Here is an 11,301-nt window from a genome sequence, read left to right as displayed (position 1 = left end):
AACCACCAACCTATTGGTTAACAGCCGAACGCGCTAACCATTGAGCCACGGAAACTCAGAAATTAAATGTTTTTCAGGTATTGTGGAAAAGTTATGACTTTTCACGCTACATCTGAGACCCCACAACACCTTTCCCGGGTGGGCTCGAACCACCAACCTATTGGTTAACAGACGAACGCGCTAACCATTGAGCCACGGAAACTCAGAAATTAAATGTTTTTCAGGTATTGTGGAAAAGTTATGACTTTTCACGGTAGATCTGAGACCCCACAACACCTATCCCGGGTGGGCTCGAACCACGAACCTTTCGGTTAACAGCTGAACGCGCAGACCATTGCGCCACGGAAGCCCAAAAATTAAATGTTCGTCAGGTATTGTGGAAAAATTCTGACTTTTTACGTTACAACTGATACCTCACAACACCGCTCCCAGGTGGGCTCGAACCACCAACCTTTTGAATAAAATCTGAGCGCGCTAACCATTGCCACACGGAAGCCCAAAAATGATATGGTCGTCAGGTATTTTGGAAAAACTTTGACTTTTTACGTCACATCAGAGACCTCACAACACCGCTCCCGGGTGGGTTCGAACCACCAACCTATTGGTTAACAGCCGAACGCGCTAACCATTGAGCCACGGAAACTCAGAAATTAAATGTTTTTCAGGTATTGTGGAAAAGTTATGACTTTTCACGCTACATCTGAGACCCCACAACACCTTTCCCGGGTGGGCTCGAACCACCAACCTATTGGTTAACAGACGAACGCGCTAACCATTGAGCCACGGAAACTCAGAAATTAAATGTTTTTCAGGTATTGTGGAAAAGTTATGACTTTTCACGGTAGATCTGAGACCCCACAACACCTATCCCGGGTGGGCTCGAACCACGAACCTTTCGGTTAACAGCTGAACGCGCAGACCATTGCGCCACGGAAGCCCAAAAATTAAATGTTCGTCAGGTATTGTGGAAAAATTCTGACTTTTTACGTTACAACTGATACCTCACAACACCGCTCCCAGGTGGGCTCGAACCACCAACCTTTTGAATAACAGCTGAGCGCGCTAACCATTGCCACACGGAAGCCCAAAAATGATATGGTCGTCAGGTATTGTGGAAAAACTTTGACTTTTTACGTCACATCAGAGACCTCACAACACCGCTCCCGGGTGGGTTCGAACCACCAACCTATTGGTTAACAGCCGAACGCGCTAACCATTGAGCCACGGAAACCCAGAAATTAAATGTTTTTCAGGTATTGTGGAAAAGTTATGACTCTTCACGCTACATCTGAGACCCCACAACATCTCTCCCGGGTGGGCTCGAACCACCAACCTTTCGGTTAACAGCTGAACGCGCCAACCATTGAGCCACGGAAGCTCAGAAATTAAATAGTTGTTAGGTATTGTGGAAAAGTTATGACTTTTCACGCTACATCTGAGACCCCACAACACCTCTCCCGGGTGGGCTCGAACCACCAACCTATTGGTTAACAGACGAACGCGCTAACCATTGCGCCGCAGAAGCCCAAAAATTAAATGTTCTTCAGGTATTATGGAAAAACTCTGACTTTTTACGTTACATCTGAGACCTCACATTACCGCTCCCAGGTGTGCTCGAACCACAAACCTATTGGTTAACAGCCGAACGCACTAAGCATTGCGCAACGGAATCCCAAAAATTTAATGTTCGTCAGGTATTGTGGAAAAGTTATGACTTTTCACGCTACATCTGAGACCCCACAACATCTCTCCCGGGTGGGCTCGAACCACCAACCTTTCGGTTAACAGCTGAACGCGCTAACCATTGCGCCACGGAAGCTCAGAAATTAAATGGTTGTCAGGTATTGTGGAAAAGTTATGACTTTTCACGGTAGATCTGAGACCCCACAACACCTATCCCGGGTGGGCTCGAACCACGAACCTTTCGGTTAACAGCTGAACGCGCAAACCATTGCGCCACGGAAGCCCAAAAATGATATGGTCGTCAGGTATTGTGGAAAAACTTTGACTTTTTACGTCACATCAGAGACCTCACAACACCGCTCCCGGGTGGGTTCGAACCACCAACCTATTGGTTAACAGCCGAACGCGCTAACCATTGAGCCACGGAAACTCAGAAATTAAATGTTTTTCAGGTATTGTGGAAAAGTTATGACTTTTCACGCTACATCTGAGACCCCACAATACCTCTCCCGGGTGGGCTCGAACCACCAACCTATTGGTTAACAGCCGAACGCGCTAACCATTGAGCCACGAAAACTCAGAAATTAAATGTTTTTCAGGTATTGTGGAAAAGTTATGACTTTTCACGCTACATCTGAGACCCCACAACACCTTTCCCGGGTGGGCTCGAACCACCAACCTATTGGTTAACAGACGAACGCGCTAACCATTGAGCCACGGAAACTCAGAAATTAAATGTTTTTCAGGTATTGTAGAAAAGTTATGACTTTTCACGGTAGATCTGAGACCCCACAACACCTATCCCGGGTGGGCTCGAACCACGAACCTTACGGTTAACAGCTGAACGCGCAAACCATTGCGCCACGGAAGCCCAAAAATTATATGGTCGTCAGGTATTGTGGAAAAACTTTGACTTTTTACGTCACATCAGAGACCTCACAACACCGCTCCCGGGTGGGTTCGAACCACCAACCTTTTGGTTAACAGCCGAACGCGCTAACCATTGAGCCACGGAAACTCAGAAATTAAATGGTTGTCACGTATTGTGTAAATGTTATGACTTTTCACGCTACATCTGAGACCCCACAACACCTCTCCCGGGTGGGCTCGAACCACCAACCTGTTGGTTAAGAGCCGAACGCGCTAACCATTGAGCCACGGAAGCTCAGAAATTAAATGGTTGTCAGTTATTGTGGAAAAGTTATGACTTTTCACGTTACATCAGAGACCTCACAACACCGCTCCCGGATGTGCTCGTACCACCAACCTTTCGGTTAACAGCCGAACGCGCTAACCATTGCGCCACGGAAGCCCAAAAATTAAATGGTCGACAGGTATTGTGGAAAAACTTTGGCTTTTTACGTTACATTTGAGATCCCAAAACACCGCTCCCGGGTGGGCTCGAACCACCAACCTGTTGGTTTACAGCCGAACGCGCTAACCATTGCGCCACGGAAGCTCAGAAATTAAATGGTTGTCAGGTATTTTGGAAAACTTATGACTTTTCACGGTAGATCTGAGACCCCACAACACCTATCCCGGGTGGGCTCGAACCACCAACCTTTCGGTTAACAGCTGAACGCGCTAACCATTGCGCCGCGGAAGCCCAAAAACTAAATGTTGGTCAGGTATTGTGGAAAAACTTTGACTTTTTACGTCACATCAGAGACCTCACAACACCGCTCCCGGGTGGGTTCGAACCACCAACCTATTGGTTAACAGCCGAACGCGCTAACCATTGAGCCACGGAAACTCAGAAATTAAATGTTTTTCAGGTATTGTGGAAAAGTTATGACTTTTCACGCTACATCTGAGACCCCACAATACCTCTCCCGGGTGGGCTCGAACCACCAACCTATTGGTTAACAGCCGAACGCGCTAACCATTGAGCCACGGAAACTCAGAAATTAAATGTTTTTCAGGTATTGTGGAAAAGTTATGACTTTTCACGCTACATCTGAGACCCCACAACACCTTTCCCGGGTGGGCTCGAACCACCAACCTATTGGTTAACAGACGAACGCGCTAACCATTGAGCCACGGAAACTCAGAAATTAAATGTTTTTCAGGTATTGTGGAAAAGTTATGACTTTTCACGGTAGATCTGAGACCCCACAACACCTATCCCGGGTGGGCTCGAACCACGAACCTTACGGTTAACAGCTGAACGCGCAAACCATTGCGCCACGGAAGCCCAAAAATTATATGGTCGTCAGGTATTGTGGAAAAACTTTGACTTTTTACGTCACATCAGAGACCTCACAACACCGCTCCCGGGTGGGTTCGAACCACCAACCTATTGGTTAACAGCCGAACGCGCTAACCATTGAGCCACGGAAACTCAGAAATTAAATGTTTTTCAGGTATTGTGGAAAAGTTATGACTTTTCACGCTACATCTGAGACCCCACAATACCTCTCCCGGGTGGGCTCGAACCACCAACCTATTGGTTAACAGCCGAACGCGCTAACCATTGAGCCACGGAAACTCAGAAATTAAATGTTTTTCAGGTATTGTGGAAAAGTTATGACTTTTCACGCTACATCTGAGACCCCACAACACCTTTCCCGGGTGGGCTCGAACCACCAACCTATTGGTTAACAGACGAACGCGCTAACCATTGAGCCACGGAAACTCAGAAATTAAATGTTTTTCAGGTATTGTGGAAAAGTTATGACTTTTCACGGTAGATCTGAGACCCCACAACACCTATCCCGGGTGGGCTCGAACCACGAACCTTACGGTTAACAGCTGAACGCGCAAACCATTGCGCCACGGAAGCCCAAAAATTATATGGTCGTCAGGTATTGTGGAAAAACTTTGACTTTTTACGTCACATCAGAGACCTCACAACACCGCTCCCGGGTGGGTTCGAACCACCAACCTTTTGGTTAACAGCCGAACGCGCTAACCATTGAGCCACGGAAACTCAGAAATTAAATGGTTGTCACGTATTGTGTAAATGTTATGACTTTTCACGCTACATCTGAGACCCCACAACACCTCTCCCGGGTGGGCTCGAACCACCAACCTGTTGGTTAAGAGCCGAACGCGCTAACCATTGAGCCACGGAAGCTCAGAAATTAAATGGTTGTCAGTTATTGTGGAAAAGTTATGACTTTTCACGTTACATCAGAGACCTCACAACACCGCTCCCGGATGTGCTCGTACCACCAACCTTTCGGTTAACAGCCGAACGCGCTAACCATTGCGCCACGGAAGCCCAAAAATTAAATGGTCGACAGGTATTGTGGAAAAACTTTGGCTTTTTACGTTACATTTGAGATCCCAAAACACCGCTCCCGGGTGGGCTCGAACCACCAACCTGTTGGTTTACAGCCGAACGCGCTAACCATTGCGCCACGGAAGCTCAGAAATTAAATGGTTGTCAGGTATTTTGGAAAACTTATGACTTTTCACGGTAGATCTGAGACCCCACAACACCTATCCCGGGTGGGCTCGAACCACCAACCTTTCGGTTAACAGCTGAACGCGCTAACCATTGCGCCGCGGAAGCCCAAAAATTAAATGTTGGTCAGGTATTGTGGAAAAACTTTGACTTTTTACGTCACATCAGAGACCTCACAACACCGCTCCCGGGTGGGTTCGAACCACCAACCTATTGGTTAACAGCCGAACGCGCTAACCATTGAGCCACGGAAACTCAGAAATTAAATGTTTTTCAGGTATTGTGGAAAAGTTATGACTTTTCACGCTACATCTGAGACCCCACAATACCTCTCCCGGGTGGGCTCGAACCACCAACCTATTGGTTAACAGCCGAACGCGCTAACCATTGAGCCACGGAAACTCAGAAATTAAATGTTTTTCAGGTATTGTGGAAAAGTTATGACTTTTCACGCTACATCTGAGACCCCACAACACCTTTCCCGGGTGGGCTCGAACCACCAACCTATTGGTTAACAGACGAACGCGCTAACCATTGAGCCACGGAAACTCAGAAATTAAATGTTTTTCAGGTATTGTGGAAAAGTTATGACTTTTCACGGTAGATCTGAGACCCCACAACACCTATCCCGGGTGGGCTCGAACCACGAACCTTACGGTTAACAGCTGAACGCGCAAACCATTGCGCCACGGAAGCCCAAAAATTATATGGTCGTCAGGTATTGTGGAAAAACTTTGACTTTTTACGTCACATCAGAGACCTCACAACACCGCTCCCGGGTGGGTTCGAACCACCAACCTTTTGGTTAACAGCCGAACGCGCTAACCATTGAGCCACGGAAACTCAGAAATTAAATGGTTGTCACGTATTGTGTAAATGTTATGACTTTTCACGCTACATCTGAGACCCCACAACACCTCTCCCGGGTGGGCTCGAACCACCAACCTATTGGTTAACAGCCGAACGCGCTAACCATTGAGCCACGGAAACTCAGAAATTAAATGTTTTTCAGGTATTGTGGAAAAGTTATGACTTTTCACGCTACATCTGAGACCCCACAACACCTTTCCCGGGTGGGCTCGAACCACCAACCTATTGGTTAACAGACGAACGCGCTAACCATTGAGCCACGGAAACTCAGAAATTAAATGTTTTTCAGGTATTGTGGAAAAGTTATGACTTTTCACGGTAGATCTGAGACCCCACAACACCTATCCCGGGTGGGCTCGAACCACGAACCTTACGGTTAACAGCTGAACGCGCAAACCATTGCGCCACGGAAGCCCAAAAATTATATGGTCGTCAGGTATTGTGGAAAAACTTTGACTTTTTACGTCACATCAGAGACCTCACAACACCGCTCCCGGGTGGGTTCGAACCACCAACCTTTTGGTTAACAGCCGAACGCGCTAACCATTGAGCCACGGAAACTCAGAAATTAAATGGTTGTCACGTATTGTGTAAATGTTATGACTTTTCACGCTACATCTGAGACCCCACAACACCTCTCCCGGGTGGGCTCGAACCACCAACCTGTTGGTTAAGAGCCGAACGCGCTAACCATTGAGCCACGGAAGCTCAGAAATTAAATGGTTGTCAGTTATTGTGGAAAAGTTATGACTTTTCACGTTACATCAGAGACCTCACAACACCGCTCCCGGGTGGGTTCGAACCACCAACCTATTGGTTAACAGCCGAACGCGCTAACCATTGAGCCACGGAAACTCAGAAATTAAATGTTTTTCAGGTATTGTGGAAAAGTTATGACTTTTCACGCTACATCTGAGACCCCACAACACCTTTCCCGGGTGGGCTCGAACCACCAACCTATTGGTTAACAGACGAACGCGCTAACCATTGAGCCACGGAAGCTCAGAAATTAAATGGTTGTCAGGTATTTTGGAAAACTTATGACTTTTCACGGTAGATCTGAGACCCCACAACACCTATCCCGGGTGGGCTCGAACCACCAACCTTTCGGTTAACAGCTGAACGCGCTAACCATTGCGCCGCGGAAGCCCAAAAATTAAATGTTGGTCAGGTATTGTGGAAAAACTCAGACTTTTTACGTTACATCTGAGACCTCACAACACCGCTCCCAGGTGTGCTCGAACCACAAACCTATTGGTTAACAGCCGAACGCGCAAACCATTGCGCAACGGAAGCCCAAAAATTAAATGTTCGTCAGGTATTGTGGAAAAACACTGACTTTTTACGTAGCATCTGAGACCCCACAACACCTCTCCCGGGTGGGCTCGAACCACCAACCTTTCGGTTAACAGCTGAACGCGCTAACCATTGCGCCACGGAAGCTCAGAAATTAAATGGTTGTCACGTATTGTGGAAATGTTTTGACTTTTTACGCTACATCTGAGACCCCACAACACCTCTCCCGGATGGGCTCGAACCACCAACCTATTGGTCAACAGCCGAACGCGCCAACCATTGCGCCACGGAAGCTCAGAAATTAAATGGTTGTCACGTATTGTGGAAAAGTTTTGACTTTTCACGCTACATCTGAGACCCCACAACACCTCTCCCGGGTGGGCTCGAACCACCAACCTTTCGGTTAACAGCTGAACGCGCTAACCATTGCGCCACGGAAGCCCAAAAATTAAATGTTCGTCAGGTATTGTGGAAAAACACTGACTTTTTACGTAACATCTGAGACCTCACAGCACCGCTCCCGGGTGTGCTCGAACCACCAACCTTTCTGTTAACTGCCGAACGCGCAAACCATTGCGCAACGGAAGCCCAAAAATTAAGTGGTCTTCAGGTATTGTGGAATAACATTTATATTTTGCGTTACATCTGACAACTCACAACACCGCTCCCGGATGGGCTCGTACTACCAACCTTTCGGTTAACAGCCGAACGCGCTAACCATTGCGCCACGGAAGCCCAAAAATTAAATGTTCGTCAGGTATTGTGGAAAAACACTGACTTTTTACGTAACATCTGAGACCTCACAGCACCGCTCCCGGGAGTGCTCGAACCACCAACCTTTCTGTTAACAGCCGAACGCGCAAACCATTGCGCAACGGAAGCCCAAAAATTAAGTGGTCTTCAGGTATTGTGGAATAACATTTATATTTTGCGTTACATCTGACAACTCACAACACCGCTCCCGGATGGGCTCGTACTACCAACCTTTCTGTTAACAGCCGAACGCGCAAACCATTGCGCAACGGAAGCCCAAAAATTAAGTGGTCTTCAGGTATTGTGGAATAACATTTATATTTTGGGTTACATCTGACACCTCACAACACCGCTCCCGGATGGGCTCGTACCACCAACCTTTCGGTTAACAGCCGAACGCGCTAACCTTTGAGCCACGGAAGCTCAGAAATTAAATGGTTGTCAGTTATTGTAGAAAAATTATGACTTTTCACGCTACATCTGAGACCCCACAACACCTCTCCCGGGTGGGCTCGAACCACCAACCTTTCGGTTAACAGCTGAACGCGCTAACCATTGCGCCGCGGAAGCCCAAAAATTAAATGTTGGTCAGGTATTGTGGAAAAACTCAGACTTTTTACGTTACATCTGAGACCTCACAACACCGCTCCCAGGTGTGCTCGAACCACAAACCTATTGGTTAACAGCCGAACGCGCAAACCATTGCGCAACGGAAGCCCAAAAATTAAATGTTCGTCAGGTATTGTGGAAAACACTGACTTTTTACGTAACATCTGAGACCCCACAACACCTCTCCCGGGTGGGCTCGAACCACCAACCTTTCGGTTAACAGCTGAACGCGCTAACCATTGCGCCACGGAAGCTCAGAAATTAAATGGTTGTCACGTATTGTGGAAATATTTTGACTTTTTACGCTACATCTGAGACCCCACAACACCTCTCCCGGATGGGCTCGAACCACCAACCTATTGGTCAACAGCCGAACGCGCCAACCATTGCGCCACGGAAGCTCAGAAATTAAATGGTTGTCACGTATTGTGGAAAAGTTTTGACTTTTCACGCTACATCTGAGACCCCACAACACCTCTCCCGGGTGGGCTCGAACCACCAACCTTTCGGTTAACAGCTGAACGCGCTAACCATTGCGCCACGGAAGCCCAAAAATTAAATGTTCGACAGGTATTGTGGAAAAACACTGACTTTTTACGTAACATCTGAGACCTCACAGCACCGCTCCCGGGTGTGCTCGAACCACCAACCTTTCTGTTAACAGCCGAACGCGCAATACCATTGCGCAACGGAAGCCCAAAAATTAAGTGGTCTTCAGGTATTGTGGAATAACATTTATATTTTGCGTTATATCTGACAACTCACAGCACCGCTCCCGGATGGGCTCGAACCACCAACCTTTCGGTTAACAGCCGAACGCACTAAGCATTGCGCCACGGAAGCTTAAAATTTAAAATGTTGTCAGGTATTGTGGAAAACTTATGACTTTTTACGCCACATCTGAGACCCCACAACACCTCTCCCGGGTGGGCTGGAACCACCAACCTTTCGATTAACAGCCGAACGCGCTAACCATTGCGCCACGGAAGCCCAAAAATTAAATGGCCGTAAGGTATTGTGGAAAAACTTTGACTTTTTACGTCACATCTGAGAATCCACAACACCGCTCCGGGATGGGCTCGAACCACCAACCTTTTGGTTAACAGATGAACGCGATAACCGTTGCGCAACGGAAGCCCAAAAATTGTATCGTCATCAGGTATTGTGGAAAAACTTTCACTTTTTGCGTCACATCTGAGACCTCACAACACCGCTCCCGGATGGGCTCGAACCTCCAACCTTTCAGTTGACAGCCGAACGCGCTAACCATTGAGCCACGGAAGCTCAGAAATTAAATGGTTGTCAGGTATTGCGGAAAAACTTTGACTTTTTACGTCACATCTGAGACCTCAAAACACCGCTCCCGGATGGGCTCGAACCACCAACCTTTCGGTTAACAGCCGAACACACTAAGCATTGCATCACGGAAAATTAGAATTTAAAATGTTGTCATGTATTGTGGAAAAATTATGACATTGTACGCTACATCTGAGACCCCACAACACCTCTCCCGGGTGGGCTGGAACCACCAATCTTTCGGTTAACAGATGCACGCGATAACCATTGCGCAACGGAAGCCCAAAAATTAAACGTTCGTCAGGTATTGTGGAAAAACTTTGACTTTTTACGTTACATTTGAGATCTCACAACACCGCTCCCGGGTGGGCTCGAACGACCAACCGTTCGGTTAACAGATGAACGCGATAAACATTGCGCAAAGGAAACCCAAAAATTAAATGGTCTTCAGGTATTGTGGAAAAACTTTTATATTCTGGGTTACAGCTGACACCTCACAACACCGCTCCCAGATGGGCTCGAACCACCACCCTTTTGGTTAACAGCCGAACGCACTAAGCATTGCGCCACGGAAGCTTAAAATTTAAAATGTTGTCAGGTATTGTGGAAAACTTATGACTTTTTACGCCACATCTGAGACCCCACAACACCTCTCCCGGGTGGGCTGGAACCACCAACCTTTCAGTTAACAGCCGAACGCACTAAGCATTGCGCCACGGAAGCTTAAAATTTAAAATGTTGTCAGGTATTGTGGAAAACTTATGACTTTTTACGCCACATCTGAGACCCCACAACACCTCTCCCGGGTGGGCTGGAACCACCAACCTTTCGATTAACAGCCGAACGCGCTAACCATTGCGCCACGGAAGCCCAAAAATTAAATGGCCGTAAGGTATTGTGGAAAAACACTGACTTTTTACGTAACATCTGAGACCTCACAGCACCGCTCCCGGGAGTGCTCGAACCACCAACCTTTCTGTTAACAGCCGAACGCGCAAACCATTGCGCAACGGAAGCCCAAAAATTAAGTGGTCTTCAGGTATTGTGGAATAACATTTATATTTTGCGTTACATCTGACAACTCACAACACCGCTCCCGGATGGGCTCGTACTACCAACCTTTCTGTTAACAGCCGAACGCGCAAACCATTGCGCAACGGAAGCCCAAAAATTAAGTGGTCTTCAGGTATTGTGGAATAACATTTATATTTTGGGTTACATCTGACACCTCACAACACCGCTCCCGGATGGGCTCGTACCACCAACCTTTCGGTTAACAGCCGAACGCGCTAACCTTTGAGCCACGGAAGCTCAGAAATTAAATGGTTGTCAGTTATTGTAGAAAAATTATGACTTTTCACGCTACATCTGAGACCCCACAACAC

General features: G+C 47.3%; 3 non-coding genes across 3 annotated transcripts; all 3 read right to left on the bottom strand.

Annotated features, from left to right (window-relative positions):
* Nucleotides 1-3,069: 3,069 nt before the first annotated feature.
* TRNAY-GUA (transfer RNA tyrosine (anticodon GUA)) lies at nucleotides 3,070-3,142 on the bottom strand. Its single transcript has one exon. It is a non-coding gene; the product is annotated as a tRNA-Tyr (tRNA).
* Nucleotides 3,143-4,980: 1,838 nt separating this feature from the next.
* Nucleotides 4,981-5,053, bottom strand: TRNAY-GUA (transfer RNA tyrosine (anticodon GUA)). Its single transcript has one exon. It is a non-coding gene; the product is annotated as a tRNA-Tyr (tRNA).
* Nucleotides 5,054-9,831: 4,778 nt separating this feature from the next.
* On the bottom strand, nucleotides 9,832-9,904 carry TRNAD-GUC (transfer RNA aspartic acid (anticodon GUC)). The gene has a single exon. It is a non-coding gene; the product is annotated as a tRNA-Asp (tRNA).
* Nucleotides 9,905-11,301: the final 1,397 nt, after the last annotated feature.

This window comes from Phalangium opilio, unplaced genomic scaffold (assembly GCF_054372755.1).
Source record: "Phalangium opilio isolate 3A_F unplaced genomic scaffold, DU_Popi_V2 ptg000101l_1, whole genome shotgun sequence".
In the NCBI taxonomy this organism is placed as follows: Eukaryota; Metazoa; Arthropoda; class Arachnida; order Opiliones; family Phalangiidae; genus Phalangium; species Phalangium opilio.
Note: the sequence above shows the minus strand (reverse complement) of the source record. Positions and strands in the feature narration are given on the sequence as shown.